A 25,108-nucleotide genomic window follows, 5' to 3' on the forward strand; every position below is an offset into this window, starting at 1 on the left:
TCCCCCTGAGTTTCTCTAGTGCCATTATGCTGTGGGTAGAAGCTGGTTGCCCAGGTGATACTGAGTCATCCTCTTAAAAAAAGTGAGCCAGAGAGACTGTGCTGGGGCCGCAAAGTGGTAAAACATAGATGGCATTTTGAATCGGTAAAGTGCATTTCTGTACCGCCACACATCCTGGGAGAACTCGTGCCCAAGTACTGATCAGGCTAATTCGGGCTTTTGGAGCTTTTAACAACATCACATTGGCAGAACCAGACAAACCATTAGATGGAGTTAATGGGCTGGCTTGGAACAGCACGGGAGGGACCAGAAGTGAATAAACTCCTGCAACCCAGGGGCCAAGAGAGAAGGAAGGGGAAACAAACTGACCACCATGGAATGAAGGGAGAAGTTATCCCACTGGCACTTGGCAGGGAGAGTGACACAGAACAAGTGTGCATGAGAGAGAATGTGCAACATATTGCCTCATTAAGTCCCCAAGTTTCCTTTGCTGCATTTGAATGCCAATTCCTTCTACAGAACCCTGCATTCAGTATGCCATTGAGTAGCAAAACCAATCTAATTGACTGGCACTGCCATGCCCTTCCCTCTTGTGGTCCCAACAGCTAGATTCATAAAGAGTAATAAAGCTATGGTTTTCCCAGTAGTGATGTATGGAAGTGAGAGCTGGACCATAAAGAAGGCTGATCGCCAAAGAATTGATGCTTTTGAATTATGGTGCTAAAGGAGACTCTTGAGAGTCCCATGGACTGCAAGAAGATCAAACCTCTCCATTCTTAAGGAAATCAGCCCTGAGTGCTCACTAGAAGGACAGATCCTGAAGCTGAGATGCCAATACTTTGGCCACCTCATGAGAAGAGAAGACTCCCTGGAAAAGACCCTGATGTTGGGAAAGATGGAGGGCACAAGGAGAAGGGGATGACAGAGGATGAGATGGTTGGATAGTGTTCTCGAAGCTACCAGCATGAGTTTGACTAAACTGCAGGAGGCAGTGGAAGACAGAAGTGCCTGGCATGCTCTGGTCCATGGGGTCACAAAGAGTCGGACACGACTAAACAACAACAACAACAATTCGGCTCCCCTTGTGCAAGCCGCTGGGTTGAGGGAAGGAACCAACACAACCCACCCAATGCTAACCTGCTGCGTTAAACTTCCAGGGGTTATTTGTTTTCAAAGCAAGCCTGCCTTTTAATGGCCGTGCTGCCTTGTTCCTTGAAGCTGGAGTTTTCCCAGCACAAGCACTGGTCTATGCAGCAGGTTGTAAACTCTGTAGCAAGCTTGAAATTGATAGGGAGGGTCATCTGCTGTTCCGTTCCGGTGGCAGCTGTGTCCTGACGCCCTGCAGTTTTAATTTCTGTGGAATCGCTGGAACAGCTGCGGCACATCACACTTTGAAGGGAAAGGTGAGCGACTTCTCTGGCTCGGTGTCGGTGTGATTTTTGCTCTGGGATAATCGGCCACAGTCGCCAGCTAGGCATCCACACTCCTCTCTCTCTTACATCCCTTCATGCACTTGGCCAAATGACCACGGTTGGAACCGTTCTGTCTCCTTGGTTCCCTGCAGCCCTTTCCACCAACAACAGGCAGCCCCTTCTCTCCTCGGGGCCCTTTGCACTGGCAATATTGACTGGCGTTTCAGGACCCCCTGGCAACTCAGTTAATGCCATGATGATGAGAGATGCCTGATCTCTTGTATCTGGTGCTTGGGGAGCTTATCAGTACTTCCTCCTGTGTCTACCTCCATTTTTTAACGCTTGTTTTAAATTCCTGCAGCTGCTTGGATGCCTCCTTCGTATTTTCAGCTTCTGCAATATGTGCCATAATGGGTTACCCAGAGGGTGGCTTTAAAAATTGCTTTCGGTTTATAGATAAGCTGTGAGCGAGGGCCTCAGATTCCTGACCCGTTGAACTTATTCTTTTAGCAAGGCCATTTTTTCGTCTGGAACTTGCTGAAACTCACTTCTCAGATGGGCCATTATAAGAGAAAAAGGGAGGTGTTCGTGGTGAGTTCTGGCACCTCTTTTTCTAGAAAAAATGCTGCTGTCTTTTAGGATGATTCATGGCTTGCAACATTCACAAAAGCACACATAAGGATGGTCCAGCCTTAAGAACTGGGGTTAGTCTTCAACTCTTGCACCCTGGTGACATAGCCTAGGCATCAGAGTCACCCTGTTCTAAATGCTAGGCAGGTTAGTGGCATTTGACATTTTCATGTACCTCACAACATAATCACTATTTCTCTGCAAGCAGCTTGTATATCTGTGTGCTTTTCCTTCTCTCAAAATCTCAGACGCTACACTGGGGGCTTTCCAAAGATTTAAACTGTAGCAGGAATCTCTGTTTCGTTGCTGTCATGCTCTGCAAAGTGCATAGCATAGCAATTAGTCTGAAGCTGAATGCCAGCAATAACGACTCTCTGCATTCAGAGTTGCACTCCTTCCCTGCAGTGGTGCCCTGTTGACTGAGGCTGTGCTGTGCTGGGAGGCAGAAAAATATTCCTTTCCTCGCTGTTGACTGGCCTGTTACCTCACAGCTGGCCGGTCTCACTGCAAAGCAAGCCAGATGTGTAGGAAACTGGAGGGTGGGTACCATGGCGATGTTCCTTCCTTGCCGTCAAACATCTTGGCCTATTACTCGGCTTACTATCATGGAAGCAACAAAGAGAAATGGAGGCCTGCTGTTACCATGTTAGACTGTCTGTCTTTTGGACACGTTGGGCTTTGTGCTGCACGAATGTCCCTTAGAAGATAGGAGGATACACCACAACACACCAGAAGCTTAGTGTTTGGTGACAAAAGAGAAAGATAATTATTGAAAGGTAATACAAAATCAGAAGTGGCAGTAAAAGCAGTCAGACAAGGACTCAGGGAGAGTGAAGCTCACTTGGTGATTGTGAGTCAGCCGCCCTCTCTGCATCTTACCTAAACCACACTGGGAGGGTACAATGGGGGAGGCGAGAGTTTCACGTCCACTGCCCTGAATTCCTTGAAGAAAGGGTGGGATATAAATTAAGTCAACACAGTGGCAGAATACCTCTTTTGCAAATAGAAGGTTCTAGCAGTAATGCTCTCAGGCAGGCAAGCAAGCCCTGATAATGACTCTCCAGCAGTTTTATGTTATGTTTATTTTCAAAAACACATCCAGAGCACTGCTTCTCGCTTGCTCGCATTGATAAGAGTTGGTCATTCTGAGTCTCTGCCCCTTTCACAGCAGGAAGGATGCCAAATTCCCTTCCTTTTCCTCTTGCTCTTCCATTGTCCTCTGACTTTATCCAGTCTCCTAGAACAAGGACTAAGAGGTTGGCCTTCCCCCTCCCCACTTCCACTCAACACATTCTCAGTCCTCTGCTTATCTGCTGATTGCCTAGCAACACTCTGGCTGCCTCCTAACTCTCCCGCTTCTTGAGAGCTAAGAGTGTCTTCTTTGGGAAGGGGGTGTGTCAGACAACCCCTTCTCAGTTCTGTTAGCCAGCTCTTATCTGCAGAGTCGGTCTCTCTCTTCACTTAGCTCAATTTCTGAGTCTGACTCTTGCCCTGCGCTCGGGTGAGCCATGTTCCTGACACTAGCATATCTCCAACATTTATCCAATGAAAATAGGGATGTCCTATTCCATACTTTCCAACATTTCTGTGATGAAAATAGGGATGTCCCCTCCAACATTTCTGTGATGAAAATAGGGATGTCCTATTCCATATCCTCCAACATTTCTCTGAAGAAAATAGCAACGTCCCCTCCAACATTTCTCTGATGAAAACAGGGACATCCTACGTGTAGTCATTGTATTTCTGGGAGTGTCCCTTGCCTGAAACTCTGGGGAACTGCTGTCAGTCAAGACAGGCAACACTAAGCTACATGGGCCAAGGATCTGCCTTAGTATAGGGCAGATTCCTATGCTCTTAAGCTGGGGGTGGAGGGCAGAGCAGAAGCAAACACTGGCCAGGAAGGACAAAAGGGCTTCTGGATATAGGATTTCCTTCCAACCAGAGGTGGAACACCTTTGCTAAAAGCAAGATGGTTTTGCCTCAGTTCTGCTAATTAAATGCACCCAGGCACACACATACTTTTTGTGTCACTTCATTAAGTGCAAGGGATGCGTGTGGCGCTGTGGGTTAAACCACAGAGCCTAGGACTTGCAGATCAGAAGGTCGGTGGTTCGAATACCCATGATGGGGTGAGCTCCCATTGCTCTGTCCCTGCTCCTGCCAAACTAGCAGTTCAAAAGCACGTCAAAGTGCAAGTAGATAAATAGGTACCACTCTGGCGGGAAGTGTGCGCTGCTCTGGTTCGCCAGAAGCGGCTTAGTCATGCTGGCCACATGACCTGGAAGCTGTATGCCGGCTCCCTCGGCCTTTAAAGCGAGATGAGCGCCGCAATCCTAGAGTCGGCCACGACTGAACCTAATGGTCAGGGGTCCCTTTACCTTTACCTTATCATTAAGTGCAATGGAGAGAGAGTAAGCAGACTCTGTGCTCTCTTCCCCTTTTCCCTGCTGAGAAGGAGTTAAGTCCTGAATATGCAAGAGGTGGGGGGGAGAGAAGAGAAGGCGGAGAGGGCAGTCCTTGTTAGCATCTTGCTCAACAGTGCACCAAAGAGTCAAATCTTTCTCCTGCAGGAAGACCAGGTGGCATGGTGATCTGAAAGCTGTCTACCACCACAAATGTGCAAACTTCCATCCTCTGATGGAATTATGCTTCTCTAAGCGAAATGTTTTTCTAAGAGATTTTACAACCTTATTAAAATTCCTGGTAAGTAAGCTATGGGAACCAGGAAAGCAGCCAGGGAATACAGAGCATGCAGTGTTATTTGTACAAAGCAGGAACTTTGGTGTGGTTCAACGTCTAGGCTTGATATTTTGCTCTGGCTGAGCAATGAAAATTTATGCTGTTTGCCTATGATTGCTATACTTAAGTGTTCCTTTCTTGCAAGCTGACGAGAAATTATTTCACTCTCTCTGAAGGCTGGGATCTGTAACTTGAAAGCCATTTTGTTTGTGGTCCACTTTAGCCGGATTCTTAATGGAACACTAAATCTGCAGTAATAACATAATACTAATAAATTATGTTGTCTTTATGTGAAGTTGTGATATGAACCAGTTCCATTGGTCTGGCATTAGGCAGTGGTTCAGTGGCTTGAGGAGCAGAGCACTAGACATTGTGCAGAGCACAGAACTGACATGGTGACTTATGGCCATTTTGGCCAAGCATTACACATAGTGGGAGGGAGTTTTGCCACTGGGTGAACAGCTCAGCAGGGAGCTACAGTGAACCATGGTTCTCTGATAAATGTAGCAATATGGCACATGTATTTAATCACTGCCTCTACACTTTATGTTTTCAGGAATGCATGCTTAAGACATCTTATGTGTGAAGTGAGGTCTAAATAAAATAACAGGAGGAAATGGTTTGATAAAGTAGAGTGGAATAACTCACAAGCTGCTTACACTATTTGTTGGGAATTAGAAGTTCCGCTGTCTGCTGGCTCCCTGTTCCCTTTTCTGATCAGATGATCTCAGAGGATCAGGCAGTAAGATCACTCCTTGGATCCCTGAGGGTTGCTTTGATGAGTTCAACCCAGGCCAGGTTCCACCTAACATCTCTATGAAGCTGCTGGAAGAAATCGTCTGAAGATTTAGAACAAGGTATCATCAACAAACAAACAAACAGAGGGGAAAGGGTGGCACTGCGGGTTAAACCACAGAGCCTAGGACTTGCCGATCAGAAGGTTGGCGGTTTGAAACCCAGCAACAGGGTGAGCTCCCGTTGCTTGGTCCCTGCTCCTGCCAACCTAGCAGTTCAAAAGCACGTCAAAGTGCAAGTAGATGAATAGGTACTGCTCCGATGGGAAGGTAAACAGCGTTTCAGTGTGCTGCTCTGGTTCACCATAAGCGGCTCAGTCATGCTGGCCACATGACCCGGAAAGCTGTATGCCGGTTCCCTCGGCCAATAAAGCGAGATGAGCGCCGCAACCCCAGAGTTCGCCACGACTAGACCTGATGGTCAGGGGTCCCTTTACCTTTACCTATCACCAACAAATTGATGAGACCAGGTCTGTTTTTAACAACTGTACCAACTAAGATCTTGTCTGACGTGATCCAGGAGCAGCCATCTCTGTCCTTTTAACCTGCAGTGGACAGCTGTAGGAGGAGGGCTAATAGACAAGACAGGAGAGATGCTAGTTATACATCTTGATTTGTCTAATTATTGATGACACATCATAGAATCATAGACTCAAAGAATTGTAGAGTTGGAAGGGACCCTGAGGGTCAACCCCTGCAATGCATGAATCTCAACTAAGGCATCCATGACAGATGGCCATTTGATTGTCATTTGTTAGTCAAGGCCACCCCTAGACTTACTAATAGAGGCTGGCTTGATCCTAGAGACACAGTAGACAGTGGTATCCTATGGGATATTTTGCTATCTCCACCTCATTCTCTGGCAGTTAAAGTAATGAGTGTTTGCAACTATTATCCATTGTTTGGTAAGCATTAGACTTGACTACTGTAACTCATTTTGCATGGGACTGCCCTTTATGACTTTTCATAAATTTAAACAAAAGCAGCTGCAGAATACAATGTCCAGCCTTATTATGGGAACAGATAGATATCAGTTTGCTTCCAGGTTCAGTTCAGGTTGTTGGTTATAGAGCCCCAGGCCTCCTGAGTTTGGCCTGCTGTTAGTAGCATCTCTCTCCATAGAAGGCCTCAGCTTTAAGAGACCCCCAACTTCAAAGAGCTTACCCTTCTGCTCTCCTCTTTCAAAAGTACCAATACTGAGAGCAAACTACGAGGCTATATTGGTTTTAGCCCTTTGGAATTATGGTCCCATGGAGATTCATAGATCCTTTTCTTTATCAACTCTTAGGAAGCTGGCCAAAACCTTCTGGTTGATTCCTGCCCCCCAGTGTCCCACCCATGTAGTTTTTAGAATTAGGGAAATTGCTATTTTAATGGGACATTAGCTGGTGTAATGTGTTTTAATGGGTTGTTGTTCCCCTACATCAGCATGGAAATGGATCATAATGGAATACACTCTTTTTGCCCACTCTGTTTTAATATTTTAGCATTGCAAATGTTTTTGAATCTTTAGCTTTTGCCAAAGTAAAGTGGTATAACATTATTCAAATAAATAAATGCTCCAAACTTGGTTGTTTAAAGTATGCTGACACTTCTGCAAGAATCTTATATAAATTTGAACGGGGAAGTCTTGCTCCTCTTCTAGGTAGCAGCTTTTTACCAGTGCATATCATTCTCAGATGTTGCTGCGCATCACACAATATCATACTAGGTTTTGCTAGTGCAGGGATATTCAACAAGGAGTTGTGGCAGATCTCTGAAAAGCAGGAGAGACAGCCAATTGGAGATCAAGTGAGGAGGCAGCTGGCTGAGGAAGTCAACCATCAGAAGGGTTTGATTTATCCGGGCTACTGCTCATCAGCTGCGCTGACCACCAGTGATGAAATGAGTCCTCCTCCTTGGTTAATCTACCATATTATCAGCCACAGGGCTGGAGCTGTTCCTGCTGAGGTGCAAAATGAGAATGTCTACATCAGCCTTTCTCAACCTTGGGTTGCTAGATGTTCTTGGACTACAACTCCCATCATTCCTATCCAGCATGCTCAGTGGTCAGGGTGATGGGAGTTCAAGAACATCTGGAGATCTAAGGTTGAGAAAGGCTGTTCTAGATCAAGGATAGCCAACATGGTGCTCTCCAGGTGTTGATGGACTACAACTCCCATCTTCCCTAGTCTTTGACCATGGTGGTTGGGGCTGATGGGAATTGTAATTCAGCAACATTACCTGCCATTACCAGGACCTCCTTTCCTGTGGAGACTTGTGACATGTATGTCTAAGGCACAGTGTGTAAAGAAGTCCTGGTTCCTATATATTTTCAGTGCATATGTCCCAAATCAGCTTTGGGTTACCTATATTGTCATACTGAGTACCCTGGCCCCGTCTAGCAGAACACCTAAGCTCATAATTAGCTCTGAACAACGAGATAACCCACACTACTTAATAAGATTAACTGCATGACAAATTCCCTGCTGATGCCACAACCTCAGATTAAAACTACCATCTCAAACACATTACATGGGGCAGGACAGCCATTGACTCCATCCAGATTTCATTCCATATGTAGTCTATTTATGGCCAGAGCGGATTTCAATCAAAACAATGTGCAGGAGACACACACAGGGATGTTAATCTTGAACAATGTATACTAAACAGGAAGCCAGAACTGCACTGTCTAATCCCTATTGACTTGTTGCTAGCCAAGTATGAAGTATTTTAGTTATTGTGGACATTAAACATTATCTCCAACTTATGTACTATTTATGCAATTGGTATTACAACTCTTACCCAGAGGTTCCGGCTATTGGTATGGATCCAGCAAGCTCTGTTACGTGCCAAAAGCCATTTGCATACATGTGCAGTAGGACTTTTACGAAAGAAGGTTCCCCAGTATTGAATTTGAAGATCCTTCTGACACCTTGCTGAGTTTCAAGAACCGTGTCTGTTTCTGCTGTTTAAAAACAAAGTTTGAAATGCCTAGATAATTTTTGTGAGACACAGTTTACTCCTCATAAACCTACAGCGTTTCAAAAATGTTCATAGATTTTTAAAGTCTTTTAAAAAAAAATCCATTACAGTCTGTGTGCAATTGACCTCAAGAAGTGCTTCTCCGGTAATTATTATTTTTTAAGTGACAAGTTACAGCAAACATATCCCAGCAGCAATAGCCTAGCATTTGGGGAAGCTGCAGATTTGCAGTCTTTTGTGGAAGGAAGTAGATCTAACCAGGTATGTATGTGTGTTTCAAGGACTAAACAACAGTGCAGTGATTCCCCTGCAGGAGGTACATTATGTGTTCACAAAATAGTGTGCTGTCCAAAAGGGGCCTGTGACAATATTTGAAGAAGGGCTGAAATGCTGCTGATGCATTCTTTTAAAAATGGCCATGGGTCCTAAGAGCAAGGTTAGTCTGGGAACTGTCCTGCTATTTCTCTGGGCATCTCTTTACTAATAGCCCTTAATATTTATATAGCCATGTAACAAGGTAAAAGTTATAGGTAAAGGACCTCTGGATGGTAAAGTCCAGTCAAAGGCGACTCTGGGGTTGTGGCACTCATTTTGCTTTCAGGTCAAGGGAGCCAGCATTTATCCACAGACAGCTTTCCAGGGCATGTGGCCAGCATGACTAAACCGCTACGGGTGCAATGGGACACCGTGATGAATGCCAGAGTGCACGGAAACACTGTTTACCTTCCCACCGCAGTGGTACCTATTTATCTACTTGCTAGGTTGGCAGGAGCTGGGGCAGAGCAACGGGAGATCACCCCGTCACGGGGATTCAAACCACCGGCCTTCTGACCAGTAAGCCCAAGAGGCCCAGTGGTTTAGACCAGTAACAAACATCCAAGCTGCCCATATTGCAAATGAAAGGCTGGAGGAGCTGTTGAGGCAGAGAGAGAACAGTAGCTTGCCTAAGTTCATTGTGGAGATGAAATTTGACTCTGATATTTCCCAGCTCGTAATCTTTTCCACATTTACTCAGAAGTAAGCCCCAATGTGCCATTTACCCCTAGGCCAATGAGGCTGGGGTTACAGCCTTGGCCACCATGCTGCACAAATCACTTCCAGGAAGAAATAATAAGGTGAAGTGAAGCATGTGAGCACTGTTTTCAGATTGGGGATGAGCAACCTTTTTTTTCTGGTAAGGGTCAGATTCCCTTGGGGGGGCAGAGTGATGGAACAACCCTCCCAATGCTGCATCTTACCTGGGTGATGCTGAGGCGAGGCATCAGCAGGGAAACCCTTGCATGGACACAGCAGTACTCCTGCTGGTGCATCACACAGCTCAGTGTTTCCTTGCCTTCCCCCAGACTCAGCCAGTAAGCTTCAGTGTTCAAAGCAGGGCTCTGTGGGTAATCTTTTGGTGGCACCAGAGCCAGAACTGGTCAAGGCCACCCCTTCTCTTTCTTTCTCTGACACCCCCTTTCCTTGCTCTCTTCTTTCCCTCCCCACCTAGCAGGTTGCTGGGACAGAAACAGATTATTATTATTAATACCCCGCCCATCTTACTGGGTTTCCCCAGCCACACTGGGCAGCTCCCAACAGAAATAATAATAATAATAAAAACAACAACAACAAAACATTAAAAACTTCCCTAAACTGATGTTTTTTTAAAAGTAAGATAGTTGTTTAATGCCTTGACATCTGTTGGGAGGGCGTTCCACAGGGCAGGCGCCACTACCAAGAAGGCCCTCTTGCCTGGTTCCCTGCAACCTCACTTCTCACAGTGAGGGAACCGCCAGAAGGCCCTCAGAGCTGGACTGAACGATGGGGGTGGAGACGCTCCTTCAAGTACACTGGGCCGAGGCCGTTTAGGGCTTTAAAGGTCAGCACCAACACTTTGAATTGTGCTTGGAAACGTACTGGGAGCCAATGTAGGTCTTTCAGGACTGGTGTTATATGGTCTTGCCGATGGTTTGATTTGTTTGCAGAGGATTTTTGATTCTGAAAATAGCCTGAGAGCTGAATAAAAGAGTCCAAGGCCTGCAGGTGCCACCCATCCCCACCAACCCCTGTTCTGAAGGATACGCTCTAGCAGAGAAAACCATCATCACTTGGCGTAATTAGTTTTGTGCCTCAATTTTTCGTTTTCGCTTTTGCCTCAGAGCAGTTAGCTGTCAGCTAAATTTAGACTCTCTAGTTGTTATCAGGCTACAGGTATAGCATAAATGACCCGCTAGGCTGTGTTTACAAAATGGGAGCAGTCCCAGCAAGTACACAGACCTGGGCAAATTTGTTCTGTAACAATATCATCCATTTTGAAAAGGGCACTTGCACCCCCGCTGGAGTTACACACCCAAGCGCAAAGTGAAGAGGAAGGACCCCTCTGAGCATTTATCCACCTTCACACTTGGAAGTTGTTGCTTGTGTATAAAGGACATTGCAGCTGGCACAAATGAGCAGCTGGGGATTCGAAGCTCTCGTGAATCATCCATCTTTATAGCACCAGGCTCTCCCCTTCCATGCTGAGTAATATGTATCTTCCTGGAGAGTGAAAGGAAGATGCTGAAGAAAGTTGGCTGGGTTGTCATCACCTCACTTCCTCGTGCCAAAGACTGAGCCAATTCACATTACCTCAGACTCATGTAACCATAAGCATTGTGCTTATGGCAAAGTTGTCAGAGGCTGCTCAGTACTGTGACACAGCCAGATATTTGGCGTGAGTCCATACTAATCTTTGCGCAACTGGAATCAACCCTCTGTGAGAGTGGAAAAAATAATCCAAGGACAATAGATTTGGGTTGGCCATTTTGGGCAGTGGGAAGCTCAGGTTGACAAAGTGCTGCTCCAAAACCAGGTCCCCCAATTCTCTTTTCTGGTTTATTTTGTTTCGTTTATTTAAAGAATTGCACATCACCTTTACCATTGTTGACATCCTGGTTGTTTCTTATGGCTATAGGAGCCTTGTACCAAAACACCTAAGACTTCTTCGTGGTTTTCTGTAGAGTAGAAATAGAGTCCTCCAGATGTTATTGGGCTACAACTCCATACCCTCTGACATTTCGCCAATGAAATAGGGACGTCCTAAGGAGAAGCAGGACATTCTGGGATCAAATCAGAAACCGGGATGGCTTCTGTAAATTTCGGGACTGTCCCTGGAAAATAGGGACACTTGGAGGGTCTGCAAATCCCGTAATCTCTGATCATTGGCCATGCCAGCTGAGCTGGGTGGGAGTCAGAGCCCAAAAAAATCCAGCGCAGCAGTCAGCCGGTCCCCCACTCCTGCTTTAGAAGAACAAAGGGAGAAAACACTATTCCATAAAACAGGAAACTCCCTCTTTGACAGTGAAGCAGGGGCAAAAAGCATGCTGGGACTCAGATACATTGGCAAAGAAAAAGCTCTTTATATGTGTTGCATATGCATTATAACACTGTGACACCAGAGGGCGCTGTGGAGTCCCGTTTTTGCCAACCCAATTTCTCTTACATTTTTTACAACGCATTTAACTGAAATGCTTCATTGATGCGTCTAAATCCAGGCGTTGACTCGCACGCTGTGGAATGTAATCATGACACTTGCCACATCGTCTCAACTTCTGGTACTCTGAGAGGTTGTTTTGTATGTGTTTCTGAGTCCCTGGGTGACTAGTTTGGGAGAGTAAAGTGGTGGCAAAGGTCAATAGTAGGAAAGCAAATATATAATCCATGGTATGTAAACATTTCCAGCTAGCTGAAAGGGAAACACTGTTATTTTTTTAAAGTCTATTCTTGGTCATTCTTGGACTATTTTCAGGATAAATGTGAAAGGCAATTCACCCAATAATTAATTAATTCAAGAGGATGTCAATATACCATGAATGAAAGTTTGAAGAGGGTATGGCTTAGTAGAAATGGTTCGGGGGGGGCACACAACTCCTTCAGGCCACAACTGTCACTGTTATGTTGCCCTCCTCTGCATTTGCTTAACGCAATGCGATCCTGGTGAAAGCCATTGTAATAGCTGCAAGGATGTTTACTTAGATAAGTAGACTGCCCTATCCTCGGGGCAGGTGGCATAAATAGTTGGGGTTCATTCACTTCTAAAGAGGCCCCAAAAGCCATTTGGAATGCTCCACTGGGATCTTTGTTAAACACTCTCTGGAAAGTTTGCTTGAAAAGAGAGGTGTTGAAGGAGTCACCCATCGCCATATGACCCCCAGTAAGATTTGCACAACATTTCATCTCCAGAAGTCCAGTCTGATCAAGAGCACAGGCATAAATATCAATGCAGTGTCCATTGGTAGCTGCGCGATTAGCCAATGTCTCATAGTGCTTCATAGCTTTTTTCATAAAACGGGCATTGTCTTTCTCTATATCATGCCAGGAACGGATGGGAGTTTTCAGCTCATCTCCCACCACCATGCCTGGCCCTTGAGTTGGTGGACCTCCTGTAAACAACATTATTCTGGCCCCAGTATTTGGAAATGTTCCCTCCAGTAATCCAACAGCAATCGACAAAGCTACTCCAGTGGATCGCAGGGGTCGCTTTCCCTGAGTTACTGGCCATGGGTCCCTTTGCAGTTGCCCTAGGAGATCTGTCAGGTTCATGTCAATTTTGTGAACGGGCTGCAAAAATCTGCTTGAAATAAGAGGTTGTTCCTGAGGCTGATGAGGTCTTCCTTGCTGAACAGGTGCTGCAGGCCTTGTAAGACCCAACATATCCTGTATTTGTTTTGAAGTTAGATCCTTAGTGCCTCTGAAAACATAACTTTTGGAAATGCCTTCACAGCTCAGTTCATGAACCTGTACCATTCTGCCGAAAGTTATCAACCCCACAAGAGCATCAGGAGGCAGCAAACTCAGAGACATCTGTAGGGACTCCTTCAAAGCTTGCAAGTCTTCCTCTTCCAAACACGTGTCCACCACATAAAGAAAGATCAGGGGTGTCTGAGGACCACGCTGAACTATATATTCAATTGTGGAAAACTGTGGCATAAGCTCTGCTGGTTGATTCACTTCCGATATCCCTGCATATGCTGGAGGAAACTGGTTTCGCTGAAAGCAGAAGTTACAAGCCCAAAGCTTGGCTCGGTAATCAACTTGACAAAGTGGATTAAGGACAGTTTTGCAAGTTGGTCTGCTGCATAATACTGGCTCATACTGGACAGGCGGCAGGTCTAATCTTTCTTTCAAAGGAGTCAGTAGACAGGCCAGTGGGACAACCATTCTTGTGGCCTCCAGTCGGCTGGAGGGCCATATGTTCCAGCTGAAACGCACCCCATCACGCTCTTCATTTTGCTGAATAAACTCCAGGTAAGTCGCCATAGAATAGCAATGTTTCTGACAGCGCCAGCCTCGCTTCTCTCCCTTCCGCCGCTTTCAGCCCGTTTGGCGGAACCGCTGAAAGGACAGTTGGGGTTTCATACTCACTTAGCTATAAAAGCAAATACAACTCAGAGATAGGGAGGGAAGAGGGAGATCAGTATTCCAGCATGTGGAGTATGGTGGGACAGCCGCAGAAAAAAAGCACCTCTCCTTGATGTAAAAGAAAAGCCAAGATCCCATTGCATTTTGCCTGCATAGTGATGGCCTTTGGGTTAGGTCCAAGGCTGCTGCATCCCAACACCATGACTTGGATGCTGACTATTGCAAGTAGAAAGAAGCAAAGGGAAAGTGACTTTTCTATCACCTCTTCCCCCCATGCAACTTCCATGTGAACCTCCAAAAGGCTCTGAAGGTTTGGCGGAATCCTTTTGTACAGACAGTGTGAGTTGAGACATAGGCTGCTGTGATGAGGGTGAATTATCCAAAATTCATCCACTCCTTCATTTTATTGGTATGCCTCTTTCCCACACACACCCCAAAAAATTCATGCTCAAAGCGGCCTACAGCTTCCTACTTGGGAGGAAAGAGAACCAGCTATAAACTATGACCCAGTGCAGGACCAGGAAGAGGAGGAGCTGGCAGTGAGGGTATCTCAGTGTCTTCGAGAGCCTTGCTGGTTTAAAAGCTTCACACTGGAGATAGTGTAAACACTTGGTGCTCATCATAGACAACAAGGGAGAAGCCAAAAGCCATTGGCAGCAAAGTCAATGCAATGGTTTTGCCCTTATCCAACTGTTGGGATGGCTGATGCCAGGTGACAGCTGATGGAAAGAGGAGCCTGATCTACCTGGCTTCTCAGCAGAGCTGTTGGTGGCCTCTCTTCTTCTCTCCCTCTGCCATTGGAACACATTAAACCCAGAGGGATTGACTGCTTATACAGTGCATTTTATGGATTGTCAGGGACGCCCAAGTTCCCTCAACCTCACTTGTATTTAGTATCTGTGCTTCTTTAATTTTCTGATGCCACCAAATTACTCAGAATGCTTTCTTGGAATCTGAATTCTGAGTTGGAAAGGACTCCAAGGGTCATGTAGTCCAACTCACTGCAATGCAGGAATCTCAGCTAAAGCATCCATGATAGATGGCCATCCAACCTCTCCAGGGCTGGATTTAGGTTTGATGAGGCCCTAAGCTACTGAAGGTAATGGGGCCCTTTATATGTCCAGCTGTCCTTTGTAAACAACTAACTGTCGCTGTTTTTTGTGTTGAATATATGCTATATGGTAATTTATGGACCTAGAGCCATTTGCACATAACAAAATATGTATTTTATCCAAGTAATTGTTGAACTGAAATACAGTTAAGAAGAAGTATATTTATAGTGAAATACAATTAAGAAGAAGTACATTTTGGGGGGCCCCCAAGAGTAGGGCCCTAAGCTATAGCTTCTTTAGCTTATACGTAAATCTGGCACTGGACCTCTCCAAGGAAGGAGAGTCCACCACCTCTTGCGTGAGTCTGTTCCACTGTTGAATAGCTCTTACTGTCAGAAAGTTCTTCCTGATGTTTGGTTGGACTCTCCTTTCTTGTATCTTGAGGCCATTTATTCGAGTCTCACCTTCCAGAACAAGAGAAAACAAGTTTGCTCTCTCTTCCATGGGACAGCCCTTGATATATTTGAAGATGGCTATCCTATCTCTTCTCATTCTCCTCTTTTCCAGGCTAAACGTACCCAGCTCCTTCAACCGTTCCTCATAAGGCTTGGTTTCCAGACCCTTGATCATCTTGCTTGCTCTCCCCTGCAAACATTCCAGCGTGTCAACATCCTTCTTAAATTGTGGTGCCCAATTTGACACCTCCTAGTAGCATGCGTGGTAGGCTTAGGCATAAGATGGACACCAACACTAGAGACAGCGTGTATTTCAAACTAAATCAAAGGTTTACTAAAGGGATACTATTTACATAAGGAAATATCGATACAGCTTGGAGTCTCAAAGGTTCTGATGACTCAAGGGACTCTGTTGTTGACAGTAGCCTCTAAATGACTTTTACCTCAGGCCAAATTCCTCAAGCCTCCACCCCAGCCAATTATTCCTACAAATCTGTCCAGCTACGGAGAACCATCTGCCTCTGTATCCCAAGGATCCCCTGGTTGAACTTCTGGCTGCTTGGACAGTTTAGCTCACTTGTGTAACCTCACTCTGGTAATATCTTTATATAGGGCAGCATCTCAGACTAACTCAGCCACTGGCAACCTTCCCTGAACTTCCCCAGACAAGTATAAATAACACACCGGGTGTTAATATGCAGGCCTCAATTCCCCCCTCAGCTATTATCTAGTCTTATTCTTCACACTTTCCTCCTCAGCACCTTTATTCCCACCAAATCCTCAACTGTCAAAATCGCAACTGTCTTTGACTTTCAGCAAACTCCAGACTCCTCAGACTGATTTTATCTGAACCAGGCCCTGCCTAAGAAAGTTTTGCCAAGAACTGCTGTTTGTTGCATGGGCTTGTGACATCTTAACAGTACAATGTTACCTCAGGTTACATACACTTCAGGTTACATACACTTCAGGTTACAGACTCCGCTAACCCAGAAATAGTACCTCAGGTTAAGAACTTTGCTTCAGGATGAGAACAGAAATCATGCTCCAACGGCGCGGCAGCAGCAGGAGGCCCCATTAGCTAAAGTGGTGCTTCAGGTTAAGAACAGTTTCAGGTTAAGAAAGGACCTCAGAAACGAATTAAGTACTTAACCCAAGGTACCACTGTACAAGGCCTCAAACTCTTGTCACAGAGGACACAGGAGTCATTTCTCCCCTTCTTTCCAAACACAAACACATATCTGGCATTTCTCCACAGGTGCTGTCTCTCCTCAAACAGCAAAACAATGCTATTGCTCATCCAAATGGTCACCGAAATGTAATGAGTTGTGGACCCTGACTTGCAATCCTCAGGAAAAACAAAAACATGTTGTCAATTTGCTTTTGGGTTGACCTTCCACAACCATCCACATCCAGTGTTTCTCAAGAGGGTTCCCCAACCCTCTGGAGAGGCATTTTGGGGGGGGGGGGGTGAAGTGGGGAAAGTTGGCTTCTGCTTTCAGTATTCAGGAAGAGCCCTCCAAGCCAGTATCTGGGCACTGGTTTCATTTTTATTTGAAGGCCTAGAGCAGGCTTCCTCAACATCGGCCCTCCAGATGTTTTGAGACTACAATTCCCATCATCCCCGACCACTGGTCCTGCTAGCTAGGGATCATGGGAGTTGTAGGCCAAAAAAATCTGGAGGGCCGAGGCGAAGGAAGCCTGGCCTAGAGTTTCCATCTGCAAATAACTGGTACCTTCAGGGCTTTTGTTGTTAAGAAACAACAATAACAACACTGGGCTGTTTCATAAAACCACAGAATTCGTACCTGAATGTAATCACCTGCTATAAAGAGTAAAAGCAATGCTATCCTTGGGGCGAGAGAGTAGCTTCTCTTTTTACTGTTGAGGCAGGAGTGCTCAGGATAGTTCAAAACATGCCTTACATGGATTAAATTAAATGGGCTAAATTTATCTTTGTACTTTAGATCAGAGACTTAGATGTCATGTATAATTACACGATACCCTCCAAATAATACCTTGCGGAGAGAAAAAGAAATACATTTTATCTTTAGCTCAGTTGGTTTGCTGATGCTTTGCCAGGGGTAACCATATACTATGAAGCACATAATCTCTTCTTAATTATTCATTTGCATTTACTGGAAAGAGTTTTTATTATCATTATGGATAATATACATTTGAACATTCCTTTGCAATTAATACTGCTAATGAGTTATCAGCATGTTCCTAAGAGCAATCCTAGACTCAAGTTATACCAGTTGAGGAGCAATGGAATTTAGCAGAAACCCTGCTACGTTGCAGGTAGAATTCCAAAAATGACAGGGAATCTAGGGGGTTGCTCCCAAAACAGGCTGTTGTGGGTAGAATAGCAGACCCTCCAAGTGTCCCTGTTTTCCAGGGACAGTCCTAGATTTACAGAAGCCATTCTGGTTTTTTATTTGATCCTGGAATGCCCTGCTTTCCTATACAGTGGTACCTCTGGTTGCAGACACGATCTGTTCTAGGGTGCCGTTCACACCCCGAAAAGTCCGCAACCAGAACGGCGCTTCTGCACATGTGCGAAGAACGACAGAGCGCTTCTGTGCATGCGCAAACTGTGCAGAACGCTTCTGCGCATGTGTGAACCTTGCAGAATGCTTTTGTGCATGCGTGTGCAGCGAAACCCGGAAGTAAATACTTCTGGGTTTGCCGCGTTCTTAACCTGAAAAAACGCAACACGAAGCGTTTGCAAGAAGAGGTATGACTGTATTTTCATCAGAGAAATGTTGGAGCGTGTGGAGTAATGTGACCCCCGAGCAAAGGAGATAAATAACTAAACAACCTTTAGAAGACACCTGAAGGTTCGTTCCCATGTGGCTGGACTTGACCTGTTACCATTTTAATTCCCCTTTAAGAGTGCATTGCATTGTAATCAAAATGGCAGCAGGGGTGAATCTGTGTGGGGCCTGCTTGCCTGCAGGTTCTGCCCCTAAGGGTTGTTGGACACAATAATAATAATAATAATAATAAATTTTGCTTATACCCCACCCTCCCCAGCCAGAGCCGGGCTCAGGCGGCCGACACCAGTAAAATTACAATAAAAACATAATAGGGAAAAAACCCAATTTAAAATACAGCTTAAAATGCAATTTAAAATGCAGCCTCATTTTAAAAGTAGCCCATAAATCAAAACTGTAAGGGGAGGGAAACAAGGGTCAGACTGAGTCCAAACCAAAGGCCAGACTGAACAGAGCGTTCCACCAAGTTGGGGCCAGTACTGAAAAGGCCCTGGCCCTAGTTGAGACCAATCTAACCACCTTTCGACCTGGGACCTCCAAAGTGTTGTCATTTGCGGACAGCTATTGCAGGAAAGTATTACATATTGAAGGGCAAGCTGCAGTTCTACTCATTTCAGGGAAATTGCGCCACTGAATGGGGAATAATTTCAAGAAGCGTAGCTATGCTACCCTGCTACAGAAAACACAAAACCAGAGCCTTGCTCCTTAGAAGACCTAGAGATTATTTGATACCTCTTCTCGGTAGAATTTGACCAATTATAATTTAATTTTTCTTCCCAGTATAAAGCGGAAGGGAAGAAAATGGAGCATTGAGCATTTAGGGGCCAGCTAATGGTCCATTGACTCTGAAAGGTTTTTCTGTAGGAAACCTTTAAAAAGAAAGTACAGTAAATTAAGGCTGCTTTTAGTTTTCTAGCGTATGTTGCGCCCTCTGGTGATCATGTTCAGAAGCGCTCATATGGTGACTAAGTAAAGTGAGAAAGCTGCTGGAATTCCTTGCGTCTGATTTAAATATACACTAGAAAGACATATAAAATATAAAATAAAAATCCAGAGTGCCTTGATCCTAAGGTCTTGAGATAAAAGGTGAGGCACAGGCTGGAGGTGATGCTGGGCTGACTTTTGAACATGAAAATGCAAGATTATTTTTCAATGTTCAAAAGCCTCCTCTTTGGTGTCTGTAGGATGAGTTAAGAGACCTAAGGCTGCTGCCCTTCTTTTCCTTGGGGCCATAGCTCAAAATAGTGCAGCAGGTGCATTGCATCCAAAAAGTCCATGGTCTAATACCTGACATCTCCAATAAGCAGGATGTTTTGTTGTCACGGTCCGGGTTACAGGCTTGGTATGTCGGGACCAGGGTAGAGGTCAGGAAGGGGGAATCAGCAGTCCAGGGGTCAGGAAGCCAAGAGTCCAAGGGTCAGGATACCAGGAGTCAGGAAGCCAAAGCACAGCTAGGTGGGTAGCACATTGCTGTGGCAAAGAGCCAGAGGGAAAGTCTGTTCTTATATACCCCTCCCAGCCCTTGCCACCAGGTGCTACAAGCATAGCTGTCAACTTTTCCCTTTTCTTGCAAGGAATCCTATTCAGAATGAGGGAATTTCCCTTTAAAAAAGGGAAATGTTGACTGCTGTGGCTACACGTCTTCTGTCAAGCCGCGCCTTGCCCTTCCAGGCCAAACTCAGGAAGGCCCCAGTCCTGCGAGGCCCTACCAGTCACAGGGCCTAGCTCCTGCAGGCACTCCTGACATTTGTAGCAGGACCGAGATACAGTGGTACCTCGGGTTAAATACTTAATTTGTTCTGGAGGGCCATTCTTAACCTGAAACTGTTCTTAACCTGAAGCACCACTTTAGCTAATGGGGCCTCCTGCTGCTGCCGCGCCGGCGGAGCACAATTTCTCTTCTCATCCTGAAGCAAAGTTCTTAACCTGAGGTACTATTTCTGGGTTAGCAGAGTCTGTAACCTGAAGTGTATGTAACCTGAGGTACCACTGTAATTGGTAGACAATGCCCTGCTAGATGAGCCAATGGTTTGAGTTAGTAAAATGCAGCATGCTACTTGGAAGTCAATCCCATTGAATCCAGCCGGGGTTTACTTCTGAGTATACAGGCATTGCATCAGAGCGGATTAAAGGTAACTCAGGAAATCCTGAACAATTGATAGGTAGCTGTGTGCTCCCACCCATGTGATGCATTTATTAATACTGACTGTATTCAGCATGATTAGCCTCGGTTTTTTGATTTTCATTTCTTTGAAATCCTGCTCTTTAAGGATCTTAAACAACATGCCACAGAACCTGGCTTTGTCTTTTATCAATATTCCTAGAGCCTCTAATGCAAGTAAGTTTGTATGAGCCAAGCCATCTTGGTTTCCCTTAATTACCCTTGGCAGAACCTCAGACTTTTTAGAAACACACTTTGGGAAAACCAGTCTGAAAGCAGCAGAGTAATGTTCCTGCAGTTTCTCTTGGGCAACGATAAGAAATTACATAAGACGTGTCCAGTGGCAAAAATCGTGCAGTATAATCTTAATTTTTTTACATATAAAAAAGTAGGAACATTTAAAAATGTTAAAATCAGAATGATATACAATATGGATGGTTTGCTTAAACAGAGAAAAATCTGTATCATTGAATTGAGGGAGCATCTCTACCGTCATTGTTCAGCCTGGACACTGAGGTCCAGCTCTGAGGGCCTTCTGTGAGAAGTGAGGTCACAGGGAACCAGGCAGAGGGCCTTCTCGGTAGTGGGGTCCGCCCTGTGGAACACCCTCACTTCAGACGTCAAGGAAATAAACAACTACCGTGGAACCCCAGTTGTCAAACGTAATCCGTTCCAGAAAACCGTTCAACTTCCGAAACGTTCAACAACCGAGGTGCAATTGCCAGTTGGCAAAATCCATTGAAAAAATTGAGAAATGCGCCTCAGGAGCTGTTTGACTTCCAAGGCGCGTTCAAGAATGAAAGCATTCACTTCCGGGTTGTTGTCTTTTGAAATCCGAAATGTTTGACTTTCAAAGCATTCGGCAGCCGAGGTTCCACTGTATCTGACGTTTAGAAGACATGTGAAGGCAGCTCTGTTTAGGGAAGTTTTTATGTTTTATTGTGTTTCTAATATTCTGTTGGGAGCCGCCCGGAGTGGCTGGGGAAACTCAGCCAGATAGGTGGGGTATTATTATTGTTGTTGTTGTTACACACTTTAGCAAAAGATCACGTTTTATGGAGCACCATAATAAAAACATAATAGCAGACAGCATAATAATAAAATAATCATAACAACAGTCCCCCACCCACAGCTCTAACTGGCCACAGATTATTTAATGGCCAAAGGCCTGGGTAAAGAGGAATGTTTTTGTCTGGTGTCTAATGACATTGTACTGATGGTGCCAGGCGAGTCTCTCTGGGGAGAGCATTCCACAGACAGGGAGCCATCCCCCAAAGGACCCGTTCTTGTGCTGCCACCCTTCCAACCTCTCAAGGAGGGGGTACATAGAGACGGGCCTTGGATGACAAGTTCAGGGTCTGGGTTGGTTCATATGGGGTGATACGGAAGGGGGGGCATGTCTTCTTCACCTTCTTCTTCGCTACAATATATCCATTTATTTCCAATTGTCAATGTCAAAAGGGACTAAAATCTATAAAATTCATAGAAAATCAACGTGCCAATTTGCTCAATTTCTCTAGGACTCCATGACACCTCCCCTGTCCTCCATAATTCCTCAAGCAAGGTGTCAAGACCCGAATCCTGTCAAATCACTCTGCCAAGCCTTTCCTCCAGGCAATGCCAGTACATGGACCATTGTCTTCTCATCACCGGTACTCAGGATGTGCTTATCTGTGCATATCTCCATCTCTGCATATTCCCCCCTCCCTCCTCCATATGTTAATCCTGTGTAACCCAACCTCTTCTTAATGTATTCATGATGTAATCTGTGTAACCCAACCTCTTCTTAATGTATTCATGATGTAACTGGGATATGTTTTGCACTGTATTCTGGGGCATGGAGGGAAGTTTCAAAAGTTCATGTCACCCCTTTCTCGCGGTTCAATCTCGCCTTGAACCTGTTGCGCAATAAACTTGGATCTTCTGCAGCTTGCTCCTGTCTCCGGCTGAGCTCATTTTCCTCTGCAGGGACCCGTGGACTTAGTCCGACGAGCTGGGTGGCAGAGCAGCCTCGCACCCAGATTTTACCGTAACAGGGGAGAGGTGGTCCTTAAGGTGTTGGTGTCCTGATCCATGTAAGACTTTATAGGTCAGAACCAACACTTTGAAGTGGGCCCCGAAACGAATGGGCAGTCAGCCAAGTTGGGACCAGGCTTGACTTTTTGCTCGCCTGGAAAGAGGACAGAGAGGAACATGTGAGTGTGAATGAACTAACCTGCTGTACAAAGGGAAAATTCACACTTGTTGCATTGCCCACTTTTTTTGCCTCTCGCCCTGCCCACCACTGGATTGGTCCAGAGGGGAAAGTGGTCCTTAGGGAACCTTTTCATCCCATCTCTGCCATAGCAGTTACAGTACTTGTTCTGCTAGCACAGTAGCTGTGTATCTCTGCACTCCCACCATTGTGTAATTGGTATTTAGGATTTTTCTGTCCGTTGTTAAATAACAGCAAACAGGTATGTGTTACAATAACTACGGAATAATAAAAGCAATGTCTTTTCTTAAGGCCATAAGAACCGCGTGTTGTTTTTTAATATTAAAAGTACTACTTTCTTGTTGTGGTCTGGATATCGCTGGCAAATTTTCTGTATCCCAGAGCCTTGGAAGCAATTTTTCTAATTATTCATCTGATCTTGTCAGCCAGATAATGTTTTGATCTGGCTAGTGATTCCACTCCCACCCCCAGTTAGGGCACTTTCCAAAACTTGGTTGTACCACTGTGAAACTGGCAGGTGCTCTTTAAGCTTCCAGCAACTGGCAATTAACATTCTAGCTTCTAGAATGACATGTCTAGTTGATATGTCACCAGGTGTTTATCAAAATAGTTTTCCTCTGAATGGAAGAAACTCTTTCAGTTTTAAAGTGAGTTGATAACCAGTAATTAGTCTCATTTCAGAGATTATCATTGCCCAAAATTGTTTCAGTTTAGGACACTCTAACCATATATGTTGGAGCCATTGGTGAAGAGCCATAACTCATTGATGGAGCATGTGCTTTGCATTCAAAAGGTCCCAGATTCAGTCCAGAGGAAGTCACATTTTTTGTTGCCTCAGAAAACACATATTGTTGACTATACCTGAAGGAGTGTTTCCACCCCTATTGTTCACTGTGATCTAGCTCCAAGGGCCTTCCAGTGGTTCTCTCACCGAGAGGTGAAGTAACAGAGAACAAAGCAGAGGGCCTTCTTGGTAGTGGCGCCCGCCCTGTGGAACGCCCTCCCATCAGATGCCAAGGATATAAATAAATATACAGCTGAAGGCAGCCCTGTACAGGGAGTTTTTTTAATGTTTGATATTTTATTATGGAAGCTGCTCAGAGTGGCTGGGGCAACACAGCCAGATGGGTGAGTTATATAAAGAAGAAGAGGAGGAGCTTTTTTCAGATAAGGTAACAGAGGCCTGCTAAGAAAGAAATATCAGTCCTAGATTTCAGGTCTCCAGCACACAATTCTGTCTCTCACCATTATGGCAGTTTATTGGACCCTTTGAGAGCTGTAAAAGCCCTCCACAAAAAGATCTGTAAAACTGTCTCCTTCTTTCTTCTTTCTCCTCCTCCTCCATTTTATTCATAATTCATACTTGCTCCCTACCAACCCTTTTCTTACCTTGGGCTGCAGCTCCCTTCCGGCATCATTTATTCTTTTCAACAGGTTGGACACTGTAAGTGCTGAGCAGTTCTTCCTTCTGTCACCTGAATAGCGTTTCTCCATCTTCTCCACACAGAAGACCTATTATTTCTTGTCCTTCATCTTGCTTCAAACATAGAAAAAGCATGCCTGTCAACTGTCCCAGAAAATATGGGACACCTGTCCCAAGAAGAATGGCAACTTAAGTTGACAGAATATACACAACTCACAGACTTAACATATAGAATAAGAGAACAAGAAGCATATATGTTTAAAGATAGGAAAACGTTGATTGAATATATGGAGAATAACTGTGTACAGCTGAAAATGCTGGCAGCATTAAGATAAATGCAACAGTATAAACAAGTTTTGATGGATGCAATAATGGAATACTGAATGGTATAGTTTTTGTAAAATATGCAGGGATTTATGATATGTAAAATGAACCATGGAAATAGAAGAAGGGAAGTCACTGATATCTTAAGGATGTAGAATAGTATTTTAAATTGTAAAACAGAAAATTTTATTTTATTCTCGTGTGTGTGTGTGTGTGTGTGTGTGTGAATAAAATATGGGACATCCTGTTTTTTCTCTTGAGAGGACAGTGGTCAAAATGGCCACTGCCACCTCATGCAATTTGGGGCTGCACTTTTTGGGGGGGCTGCTGCCCCAAGGCACACATTTTCCTAGGAAGGGAACTATACCTGGGGTGCCACCACAAAAAAGGCCTTGCTCTGTGCTTCTATCAACCTAACCTCCTTTGGTGGCTAGTCCCTCTGAAGCAGATCTTACAAGTAAGAGCAAGTTCCAAGTCAGTGAAACGTTCATCTGCACATGCGCCATCATGTGTGTGAGCATGAAAGCTGCCTGATGGATTGTGGGTAATGTCATGTGAACCCAGCTCCCACGTAAAGTTACCCACATCCCGTATCCCAGATCCTGTAGTTTTTAGAGAAATACTGTAAAATGGAAACCACGATTCAGAGGGGGGGGGGGTTGTGCACACGCAGATGATAGCATATGGGCAGATGAAATTTCAAATTTTCCAAAAAGCAACTAAAATGTCCGGGAAGACCTGGGTGTAGCAGTCTAAGTCGGAAATGTTGTTTTTTCTTTGCTCCCT

General features: G+C 45.0%; 1 pseudogene across 1 annotated transcript; it reads right to left on the minus strand.

Moving 5' to 3' along the window:
* Positions 1–12,355: 12,355 nt before the first annotated feature.
* Positions 12,356–13,896, minus strand: LOC309361555 (protein transport protein Sec23A pseudogene; annotated as a pseudogene). The gene has a single exon. The product of its transcript is annotated as a protein transport protein Sec23A pseudogene (transcript).
* Between the last annotated feature and the right edge of the window lie 11,212 nt (positions 13,897–25,108).

This window comes from Podarcis melisellensis, assembly GCF_964234715.1.
Source record: "Podarcis melisellensis genome assembly, chromosome: 2".
In the NCBI taxonomy this organism is placed as follows: Eukaryota; Metazoa; Chordata; class Lepidosauria; order Squamata; family Lacertidae; genus Podarcis; species Podarcis melisellensis.